The following is a 12330-nucleotide window of genomic DNA, read 5'->3' as shown; positions in this document are numbered from 1 at the left end:
TGCAGCATACTTCAGCAAACATTACAGTAGAGAAACTGCGGACGATCTTTGCTAATAAAGGGTTGCCGGAGATCCTGGTCTCTGATAATGGTCCGCAGTTCATCGCGGGTGTATTTGATGAGTTTATGCGCCAGAATGGTATTCGACATCTAAGGTCCGCACCGTATCATCCTGAGACGAATGGCCAAGCTGAGTCGTTTGTCAAGATGTTGAAGCGGGCTTTGCGCAGGGGGGGGGTGTTGCACCTGTGCAGACGGTGGTCGATGTTTTTTTGCTCCATTACAGGAACGCAGTTCATCCTGTCACGGGTGATTCGCCGGCCATTCGTCTCTATGGACGGGCTTTGCGGTCCAGGCTGGATTTGCTGCGACCTGGAGGGTCGGGGAGTGGGGCAATGTCGCGTCCGACGTGGCTGCGCAGCTTCGAGGTGGGGCAGCGGGTGATGGTGCGCGATTATTTCCACGGTTCCAAATGGGTGCCGGCGGTGGTCTCTGTGGTGCTGAGGCCGGCGAATTGCATGGTGCGGACTGATGGTGGGGATGTGTGGAAGCGGCACGTGGACCAGATGCATGATCGCTGTTCAGCGTCACCCTCCCACACCTCCCCGAGCCGAATGTTGCGGGGCCCCCACCGGTAGTCTCGCCGGCACCTGACGTTGTATCGCCGGGACTGGCTGGGCCGGCGCCGAGGGGGTCTTCGCCTGATGCCTTTCTACCCGGGGACGTTGAGCAGGCTGGGCGGTCGGGGGTAGCTGGTGTTGCGGAAAGTGCGAGTCCGGCGAGGGTGTCACCTCGACCGAGCCGGGAGGCATCTGAGCCTGGACTGTCTGGTGGCGCTGCCCGTCCGAGGTGGGTCAGGGTGCGGCCGCGGTACTTGGAGGATTATGAGTGTTGATGGGTTTCCGGTGGTCATGTTGTGATTATCCGTTCGTTATGTGATGGGTCATTTTACGGGGGGGAGGAGTGTGCTGTGTCACGTGATTGGGTTTTCGTATATCATGCCTCGCCCGCTAGGGGTGGTAGGACTGTGCTTCTGGTCGCGCAATAAAGCGGAGTAGATGGTGGCCCGCGTGCTTCTTGCGTCCCACCGCACCTAGTACACACTACCGAACCATTTTCTCAGACATGCATGGTCCAATTTTGTTCAAACTTGGCACAAGCACAGTACATGATAGCATACGTGTGCACCTCACTTTATTTTGCGATCTGATCAAAGATAGCCGACTGGTAGACTGGCGGCGATTTTAGTTGTAAAAAAACAACAACCTGGTGGCGAACACGTCCTGAACCATTTCTCAGACATCCGTTTATGATGTTGTTCAAACTTAGCACACATATAAGGAATGATGGCTTACATATGCACGTCATTTTTTTCCCCCAATATCACTCCCAAGATAGTGGACTTGCAGCCATTTTGTTACTTACATGTGTCCCCAAACATTTCTCAGACATGGATGTTCCGATTTTGTTCAAACTTGGCACAAGCACTGTACATGATGGCATACAAAGGCACCTCACTATATTTTGCGATATTGTCAAAGATGGCTGACTGGTGGACTGGCGACCCATTTTAGTAGTGCACAAATATGGACAAGCTCTTTAACTCCACACAGCAAAACTACTTCTTCTTCTTATTCTTGCATATGGCAGCTTCGCTGCCGGGGTAAGCTATCATTTATTGGAAGCATGACTGTCGCTGATGCAGTACCCCTCTTCCAGTACACACTGGTACTCATTTCGCCGACCTCGGAAGGATGACAGGCTAAGTCAACCCCCTGGTATATTAATTCAGCGGGAAATGGAGCTTGAACTCAGGAAGCCGAGGATCCCAAGCCGCCACCCCAAACCACGAAGCCAACACCAGGCTTAGCAAAACTACTAAACAGGGGCTATGACATTTTACTTCTTTTTTATATTTCCATTGAATTATATACCTGAACACTGAGTGGGGTAACGTGTTCGATCAACTCTCTCGTTACCTCTGCCACTGAAGGTGGAAGGAGGTTATGTTTTCACCCCATCTGTTTGTCTGTCTGTTGGGTCGCCGAAATAGGTGACCCTTATTGTCAGTAATTCTGTCTGTTTGTTCGTTTGTCATCAGCATAATTGGTGGTAAACGTCGGCGGATTTTGACCAAACTCGGGTGGTCGGTACATCTTATGACCTTGTGCTTTGGCAATTGTGATGGTTGCTAGGGATGCTTTGGTTCCCTAGCAACAATCGAAAAACCTTCAAAATCGGTACCGTTCACGCGAAATCAATTCCGAAAGCCATTATCCCACGAAGGGTTATGAAATTTGGCACGAGTGATCAACAGGTGATGCTCTATCAAATATATTCCGGTTTTTGTGATATATGGAATACTTTACCCGCAGCGCCCCCTACAATTAGGGTATGCACGAAAATTGGCGAAAATTGAAGGCCCCCTAGCGACCAGGTGAGTGCATCGATACGAATTAAACTTTGCAGGTTCATGGTACTCAATGAGTACTACAACTTTGCCTCAGGACATATTGACCGATTTCGCTTAGGTCAAGGGTCAAAGGTCAATTGGTGCAAAAATCGATAATATGCGAGAGCTGGAGTTGCCTTCGCGCCAAATGCTACTCCTCCTTGGGTTATGGTCGGATGGTCATGAAAATTCACACTAATCGGCTGGAATACATTGAGCACAAACGATCAAGCTGGATTTTCGATTTAGATCTTTGTTGACCCACAGCTGCACCCCCTTGAACTTTGGGGATTTCCGATTTCAAACCGCATTTTCGGTACTTTTCATTCAAATGAATACCGAGTAGTTATCAGTAGATGGAACTGGATGAGATTTGATATGCATAATCTTAAGGTGATTCCCTATCCGCTATATGACATCCATTTTGCTCTATATCTTATAGTTTCCATGCTCGGCGACCCATCGCCGCCTACCGGCTTGTTTGTTTGTTTGTGTGCAGGATATCTCAAAAAGTTGTGGACAGATTCGGACGAAATTTGGTGGACATGTTGGGTGTGTGACAAGGAAGAATCGATTCGATTTTGATGAAGATCCGAATCCGGATCCGATAATTTTTTAAAGTGATTCTTCACCTTTGAGAGATGTGGCTAAAAACGATCGATTCATTGGGCCTGTGATGTTCCATTGGATCAGGCATTGCGCAGCAGAGGTATGCGCTCTACCAAGTGCCCTTCTAGTTTTGACTGTTATTGGTGCACTACTTGTTTCATTTAAATTGAAATAAAAATTGTTAGTTATTTAAATAACAAATTGAAATTTAAGGAACAAATTGTTATTTTGAATAAGTCTTTTTTTACTTGTTTAATTTGAAATTGAATTGTATACTTGAACACTGCAGAACGCAAATCACGTTCACAATACTTCCAAGAAACTCCAGTTTAGCAGGACTTGGAAATGTTCTATAGGGTGGTGTGTAAGGGTGGTTGGTGTGTCAGACAGCTTCAATAGAACAAAACTTCCGGAGTTTTAGCTTTTCTGGAATTTAAATTCCAGATAAAGTATTGCCATCACACACCGTCTGTCCATACGTCTCCTATTTCGACTTCTCCGGCCAAACCGCTGGGCCGATCTGGCTGAAATTTGGCAGAAACGCTCCTCCCCTGACTGCTAATAGGGATTGCAAAGCTTGTTCCGGTCATGTGACCTAAAGTAGGTCAAAATGTAAAATTTACTAAATTTATTCAGTAAATTTTTCAAAATAGAGTAAATTTATTCAAAATCCTTCTTCTCCAGTCCCACCAGTAAGAATGCTACCAAATTTGGGTTGCAACATTAGGCCAGGGTGGGGATGTTAATGAAATTGCAGAAGTCATGCTGATTACTCGACCAGAAGTGTGTCAAAATGGCCGACTTAGTCAAGTTTTGGGAAAATCGCATTCATTCCTTTAAAAACCTTCTTCTCCGGACCCACCAGTCAGAATGCTACCACATTTGGGTGACAATATGAGGACAGGGCCCAGATAAGCTACATGTCTAGTGGTCTTATTTTTATTTTTATTATTCGTGATATTATGTTGTTACCTTGAAGATGGGGGAGGGATCCATAGTTAGATTGTGGTAAGAATAGCATGGACCATGTGACTGCATAGCTTGGATAACTCTTGCATCAGGGAAATTGTCAGAGTAAGTCATCTTATGAAACATGCACTGAGGAGGCAGTGAGGGTTCATGATATAACAAAGTAAATTTGCTGTGTAAAATCTCCTGTTTTCAAGGCAGGCCAGGTGAGGACTTTGGCATTCTACACAGGCACTGAAACAGCACTACAAAATGTGTTTCACAGTGCAGTATGGACGCTTACAAAACTACACACATTGGCCTGGCAGTTTTAATGGTGCCTTATGAAGGACCACCAGATGAGCAGCCTTTTTTAATTGGGATAGAATCTGAATGGGGATTGGGGGGGGGTGGAATGGATGCTGTAGAAAGTGCCGCATGCATCCTGTGGAATGGCTAATAGAGACCAGCTGTGGGCGGTCCCAAACAGCAATAAAAACTGAGACACATGCATGTTCTTTCGTCTCTCTCATCTCATCTCTCTTGGTTCTCTCTTGGTTCGTTCTCTCTCTCTCTCTCATATCTCTCTCTCTCTCTCTCTCTCTCTCTCTCTCTCTCTCTCTCTCTCTCTCTCTCTCTCTCTCTCTCTCTCTCTCTCTCTCTCTCTCTCTCTCTCTCTCTCTCTCTCTCTCTCTCTCTCTCTCTCTCTCTCTCTCTCTCTCTCTCTCTCTCTCTCTCTCTCTCTCTCTCTCTCTCTCTCTCTCTGTGTCTCTCTCTCTCTCTCTCTCTCTCTCTCTCTCTCTCTCTCTCTCTCTCTCTCTCTCTCTCTCTCTCTCTCTCTCTCTCTCTCTCTCTCTCTCTCTCTCTCTCTCTGTCTCTCTCTCTCTCTCTCTCTCTCTCTCTCTCTCTCTCTCTCTCTCTCTCTCTCTCTCTCTCTCTCTCTCTCTCTCTCTCTCTCTCTCTCTCTCTCTCTGTCTCTCTCTCTCTCTCTCTCTCTCTCTCTCTCTCTCTCTCTCTCTCTCTCTCTCTCTCTCTCTCTCTCTCTCTGTGTCTCTCTCTCTCTCTCTCTCTCTCTCTCTCTCTCTCTCTCTCTCTCTCTCTCTCTCTCTCTCTCTCTCTCTCTGTCTCTCCCACCCTCTCTCTCTCTCTTTCTCTCTTGAAAACCAGTTTTTTTGCCATTGGGAGGATGCGGAACTTGAAGCCTATTTGGTTAATTTGGCAAATAAACCCGTACGTGTGAATATTTGGAAATTTGCACATTTAAGGCGCCATTTAAAAGCAAGCTGCCAACAAAGCTGCACCTGGCTTATTCCTGTCAGTGATTCACCACAGTCACTGGTTCTTCAACCACTGACCTGCACGTCACTGATGCCGTTGTGAAACCAAATTACAGGTGCACATGTTGACCTCTCATTCCTTACCTGCCTCGTGATTCGTGGTGGTTACAATTCCACGACCAATATGATACAAACAAAAATGCATAATTAGATTATCATTGATATTCTCCAATTCTCACACTTGTCAGAGGGTATGGGATATATATATATATATATATATATATATATATATATATATATATATATATATATATATATATATATATATAATAGTTTCTACTGGCAGTGATTTGGGCAGGAATTTGTAATTTTTTTTCAGTGTGCCATGATAACTCACCTACTCTTCATGAATGACAACATGGGATCATTAACACTGACTAATTAATGACAGCAGATGAGACAGCAGCATTAACGTCAATCCGAGGGACGGGACTACACACACATTGATGAATCACCCACCGTACATGTGAAAAAACAGGTTGCTGGAGTTGATATAGCTGGGTCAGGATTCAAACCCAGGCTCAACAGCTCGAAGGGGCACACACCTCCATGGTCTCCTATCGGCCCCATCTAGCTGCAAATGATGACAATGAAAACAAACAAACAAGCAGTCATAGACTGGTACTTACGAAATCGTCAACTTGACCTCTGACCTTGTCTAATAAAAGCTGTCTCTCGAGAAGGTAGCGACGCAAACCAGAAGTTTCTACGATGATTCTGTGCCAAACCTCTCATAAAACATCCGATTTTTACCAGAATTTCGATAACCGAGTATTAAGCATACTTAACCATTACCAAAAGTGAAGACAGGATTGAAATCGACTTTAAAATGAGCACGTAATGCCGTGTGTTACAATCCCCCTCATTAGCATAATCTTCCTCAGATACGACACCCAACATAAATCTCATAAAACATCCGATTTTTACCAGAATTTCGACAGCCGAGTGTTAAGCATACTTAACCGTTTCCAAAAGTGAAAACAGAATTGCGATCCGAGTTAAAACGAACTCGTAACGTCGACCGAAGCAAAAATCTCCATTTCTCCATGCAATTATTTTATCAAAGTCACAAAACCGTAATATTCGGCCATCCACCAACAATCTTTACATAATACGATGGCTTAGCGAGTTAGGCATGCGACGATAACCTTTATTGGGATAAAAAAATACTTTTAAACACCATCTTTATCGAAAACACCGTCAGCGCACACACGCAAAACCTTTATGTGACTCAACGCCGCATCTGCTCGAGCGCGCTGCACCACGTGACGAGCTGTGACGCGGCGAGTGAAATATTTTTTATACAAGCTTAAAACGTCTCCAAAACATCCGATTTTTACCAGAATTTCGACAACCGAGTCTTAAGCGTCCTAAGCGATCGCAAAAACCGAAGACAAAATTAAAATCAAAGTTAAAACGAACTCGTAACGTCGACCGAAGCAAAAATACTCCATTCCTCCACATGAATTTACGGAATTATGTTTGACCTCACTGTGACCTTGACCTTTGACCGATTTTGACCAAAATCTAATCAGCATGAGCCATCACCCTCCTGAATCACGTGGTGTAAATTGACATTGGTAGCTTCTTCTGTTCTCGAGTTATCGTGCCTACAAACAAACACACAAATACACAAACAAACACACAAACAAACACACAAACAGAGGACGGAAATCATCAATATACTTACGAAATCTTTAGATTTCGTAAGTAACAATTAAATAGTATAAGTTAGATGAATTATCCCAACATTGATTATACCATTTATTTCTTCAACAACTAGAATGGCACTCGGTAGAGCACATACCTCTGCCAGGCTGAACAGTTGATGTTTTGTATCCCACTGATAGGCTGGATTTGCACCCGAACATGAACCACAATCTCTTCGGCTTGTCCTTGTCACACACCCATCCTGTCCACCACATTTTGTTGGCATCTACCCGTAACTTTTTGAGATATCGTGCTCACAGAAAAACAAACATAAAAAACAGACAGGTGTGAACACATAACCTCCATTTACCTTCGCTGGCGGACGTAATTAGAACACGATTATTGGCTTTGTGATATTTGATGAACAAAACTGTCCTTTTATGGAATCTTATTAAAACATTCTTGAACCAAAAACCTCTGCACACTTGGGTTTGCCACAAGAGTTTGTAACTCATACATTTAATAGATTAATGGACGGTGCGAATAGATATTTGTAGTTAAATAAAATCTTGGGATAAAACATGGATTAGGTAATTAAGCCTTTACATGTTCAAAAGATGTATAATTTATTATGTATGTATAATATTATGTTATTATGATGTATAATATTATGTTGCTACCACCTTAAATGCACCCAGGTACTCGAGTGTGACCGTCAACTTTGAACTTCAGGCTTTTGAAATACTTCAGGATCCTCGGTCAATAAGAAGACCGGTGTATGGTTGGGTTGAGAAAGATAATTCAAAAGATGAAACTCAAGCCTCTTCATCTCCATGGAGACAGAAGAGGTGAAGAGGATCGAGTTTGATCTGTGGATTGGCTTACGTTTGACTGTTAAAGCTACCTTCGTCTTGTAAGTGCCGTACTGAGTATGCGCCGCACCAAAGCATGTACCGTACAGTCCGTACAGAGTATGTTTTTGTGTGCATGTTTGTTTCACAGTGTCTCATTGCTCCCTTCATATGATAACATCCAAAGCAACACATTTCTCTTGTATAACATACCCGATGCCTTGCTGCCAGCTGGGGTTGCGTGTCGTCGGTGTGGCGAGGAAAAGTTGATGGTCTGATAGTTCTGGTATTCTGAGATTTACCAAAATAACGGATTGATGATAATCAACCAGCCAAGATGTCACAGCCACCTCTGTGCAGGTGTGTCCAATAGCAACAAAGATAGCATCCTGCATGAACCAAAATGAAAGATCTCACGACATGAACAAGATGAGCATGCATTTCTGCTGTAACCTGATAGGGGACCCCGTTCAAACATATAGGGGTTGCTTTGTAAGAAGCTATAGCAATGCATTACAGACGCTTGCATATGTTCACATAGGCACCAAATATAAGTGGTTTCACCGTCACACGGCGGAATGCATGTTGCACACCGTCACACATCTATGAAAGAGAGCGAGTGTTGGTCATGGCGAAATGAGTCTGAGTTCCCTCGCTGCACAAGCAGCATGAAACTCGTGTCTCGCCACATGGCTTTTGGCAAAATGGCGAATAATACTGATTACACAGCACAGCTGCTGAGAAACATGTACCGTGTTGGGTACACATCCTATCATAATCGAAACATGTACTATGTCGGTTTCCCCTCCCGTACACCATCAGGTTTATGGAGGGTGCATGCAGTCCACCATCAACCCCTTCTGGGTAAACTCTCAAAATCCAGAATCACTGCTCACCTCCACTCATTCATTCCTTCCCCCCCCCCACATGTGGAATCAACTTCCACATTCTCTTCAATCTCGTTCTTCCCTCCAGCTCTTCAACACAGGTGCTCATCATCTCAGATCATCCCCAATACAAAACCATTAACTTTTCTACCCCCGTTAAACCCATACCCCCAAGTACACCTCTTTCCAAGTTTCCTCCTTTTTCTTCCTGGGAGTTTCTGGCTGTATCCATCTCGTTCGCCCCTTGCATCCTCCCCTACCCCCTCACTCTTCCCCACATCCCTTGTTTGTCCAATTCTCTGTCTATTTTGTCCCTCATCCCTGCTGTTTGTGTTTCCCTCTTCTCTTTTAACTTTTTCTTTCGTTCTGTCATATCCTGAACCATTCCATGTTCTCGCTCCTCCACGAGCCTCAAATTTGAATGTTAAAAAAAAATTCATGGCATCATTAATGTCGGGAATTTTCTTATTTATTTTCATGATACGAACGCTTGTCATACTTTGAGCTCCGCTCTATCTGCCACGGCCTTGCGATTGGAAGACACAATCATTGGATTATAATCAGTCTCAACTCTTGTTCCTTTCAAAACGAGATTTCTCAGAGGATAGGATGTCATGTTATGTAATCCCAGCTGAACAATATTACTTTGTGATGCAGCGATCCAATGTTAACATCCCCGGAAATGTGTCGATGTGTCTGTTGTCTTCTAACATACTTGCAGTTTATGCAGATGTACACCTTGTCTTTGTCCTACATGTAATACATGTACAAACTCTCCAATGAGCCGTAGACTCTGATATTGATTTCAAAAATATAATAGACGTACCAATTCCATTGCTGTTGGCATCTCCTCACATCTTCCACACATCATCATCATGCGTCACCATCATTATAATCAATGTACAAGATAGAGTGTTGGTGCTGCCGAAACTTCCTGGACAAGGGTTAGGATCATACCACGTGGTTTCGTCGTGCCGGGAAGGTTGTTCATGCCTGTAGGTTTGGCCGTGCCAGACGGTTTGGTCGTGCCAGACGGTTTGGTTGAGCCGGGAAGTTTATTCATGCCGGGAGGTTTGGAGGGTTTGGTCGTGCTGGACGGTTTGGTCGTGCCAGGGAGTTTTTTTCATGCCGGGAGGTTTGGTCGTGCCGGACGGTTTGGTCGTGCCGGACGGTTTGGTCGTGCCGGACGGTTTGGTCGTTCCGGAGGGTTTGGTCGTGCCGGACGGTTTGGTCGTGCCGGACGGTTTGGTCCTGCCGGACGGTTTGGTCCTGCCGGACGGTTTGGTCCTGCCGGACGGTTTGGTCCTGCCGGACGTTTTGGTCCTGCCGGACGTTTTGGTCGTGCCGGGAAGTTTGTTCATGCCGGGAGGTTTAGTCGTGCCAGACGGTTTGGTCGTGCCGGACGGTTTGGTCGTGCCGGACGGTTTGGTCGTGCCGGACGGTTTGGTCGTGCCGGACGGTTTGGTAGTGCCGGACGGTTTGGTAGTGCCGGACGGTTTGGTCGTGCCGGACGGTTTGGTCGTGCCGGATGGTTTGGTCGTGCCGGGAAGTTTATTCCTGCCGGGAGGTTTGGAGGGTTTGGTCGTGCAAGACGGTTTGGTCGTGCCAGGAAGTTTGTTCATGCCAGGAGGTTTGGTCGTGCCGGACGGTTTGGTTGTGCTGGACGGTTTGGTCGTGCGAAACGGTTTGGTCGTGCCAAACGGTTTGGTCGTGCCGGACAGTTTGGTCGTGCCGGACAGTTTGGTCGTGCCGGAGGGTTTGGTCGTGCCGGGAAGTTTGTTCATGCCGGGAAGTTTGTTCATGCCGGGAGGTTTGGATGGTTTGGTTGTGCCAGACGGTTTGGTCGTGCCGGGAAGTTTGGTCGGGCTGGGGAGTTTGTTCATGCCGGGAGGTTTGGTCGTGCCGGACGGTTTGGTCATGCTGGGAAGTTTGTTCATGCCGGGAGGTTTAGTCATGCCGGACGGTTTGGTCGTGCCGGACGGTTTGGTCGTGCCGGACGGTTTGGTTGTGCCGGACAGTTTGGTCGTGCCGGACTGTTTGGTCGTGCCGGACAGTTTGGTCGTGCCGGACTGTTTGGTCGTGCCGGACTGTTTGGTCGTGCCGGACTGTTTGGTCGTGCCGGACAGTTTGGTCGTGCCGGACTGTTTGGTCGTGCCGGACTGTTTGGTCGTGCCGGACTGTTTGGTCGTGCCGGACTGTTTGGTCGTGCCGGACTGTTTGGTCGAGCCGGGAAATTTATTCATGCCGGGAGGTTTGGAGGGTTTGGTCGTGCTGGACGGTTTGGTCGTGCCGGGAAGTTTGTTCATGCCGGGAGGTTTGGTCATGCCGGACGGCTTGGTCGTGCCGGACGGTTTGGTCGTGCCAGATGGTTTGGTCGTGCCGGGAAGTTTGTTCATGCTGGGAGGTTTGGTTGTGCTGGAGGGTTTGGTCGTGCCGGGAAGTTTGTTCATGCCGGGAGGTTTGGTCGTGCCAGACGGTTTGGTCGTGCCGGGAAGTTTGTTCATGCCGGGAGGTTTGGACGGTTTGGTCGTGCCAGACGGTTTGGTCGTGCCGGGAAGTTTGTTCATGTCGGGAGGTTTGGTCATGCCGAACGGTTTGGTCGTGCCGGACGGTTTGGTCATGCCGGACGGTTTGGTCGTGCCAGACGATTTGGTCCTGCCGGACGGTTTGGTCCTGCCGGACGGTTTGGTCGTGCCAGACGGTTTGGTCCTGCCGGACGGTTTGGTCGTGCCGGACAGTTTGGTTGAGCCGGGAAGTTTATTCATGCCGGGAGGTTTGGAGGGTTTGGTCGTGCTGGACGGTTTGGTCGTGCCAGGGAGTTTTTTCATGCCGGGAGGTTTGGTCATGCCGGACGGTTTGGTCGTGCCGGACGGTTTGGTCGTGCCGGACGGTTTGGTCGTGCCGGACGGTTTGGTCGTGCCGGACGGTTTGGTCGTGCCGGACGGTTTGGTCGTGCCAGACAGTTTGGTCGTGCCAGACGGTTTGGTCGTGCCAGACGGTTTGGTCGTGCCGGACGGTTTGGTCGTGCCGGACGGTTTGGTCGTGCCGGGAAGTTTGTTCATGCCGGGAGGTTTGGTCGTGCCGGGAGGTTTGGTCGTTCCGGAGGGTTTGGTCGTGCCGTACGGTTTGGTCATGCTGGGAAGTTTGTTCATGCCGGGAGGTTTGGACGGTTTGGTTGTGCCAGACGGTTTGGTCGTGCCGGGAAGTTAGGTCATGCCGGGAAGTTTGGTCGTGCCGGGAAGTTTGGTCGTGCCGGGAAGTTTGGTCGTGCCGGGAAGTTTGGTCGTGCCGGGAAGTTTGGTCGTGCCGGGAAGTTTGGTCGTGCCGGGAAGTTTGGTCGTGCCGGGAAGTTTGGTCATGCCGGGAGGTTTGGTCGTGCCGGGAGGTTTGGTCGTGCCGGGAGGTTTGGTCGTGCCGGGAGGTTTGGTCGTGCCGGGAGGTTTGGTCGTGCCGGGAGGTTTGGTCGTGCCAGACGGTTTGGTCGTGCCGGACGGTTTGGTCGTGCCGGACGGTTTGGTCGTGCCGGACGGTTTGGTCGTGCCGGACGGTTTGGTCGTGCCGGACGGTTTGGTCGTGCCGGACGGTTTGGTCGTGCCG

At 47.7% G+C, this 12330-nt stretch overlaps 1 long non-coding RNA gene across 7 annotated transcripts in view; it reads right to left on the bottom strand.

Annotated features, from left to right (window-relative positions):
• LOC147033838 (uncharacterized) overlaps positions 1–12330 on the bottom strand; it is a 143431-nt gene that overhangs the window by 28986 nt on the left and 102115 nt on the right. For 5 of the 7 annotated variants that reach the window (XR_015055593.1, XR_015055595.1, XR_015055592.1 and 2 more), the window contains 2 exons: positions 8060–8235; positions 5805–5919 (listed from right to left, as the gene is read on the bottom strand). This is a non-coding gene — a long non-coding RNA (uncharacterized LOC147033838). Of the gene's footprint in view, positions 1–5804; positions 5920–7152; positions 7258–8059; positions 8236–12330 lie in introns of all 7 variants that reach the window. The other 2 variants (XR_015055596.1, XR_015055600.1) reach the window with 2 other exon arrangements.

Source organism: Eptatretus burgeri, chromosome 1 (assembly GCF_056783735.1).
Source record: "Eptatretus burgeri isolate ZD-2024b chromosome 1, Ebu_testis_v1, whole genome shotgun sequence".
Taxonomy (NCBI): Eukaryota; Metazoa; Chordata; class Myxini; order Myxiniformes; family Myxinidae; genus Eptatretus; species Eptatretus burgeri.
This window is presented reverse-complemented; position numbering and strand designations above follow the sequence as displayed.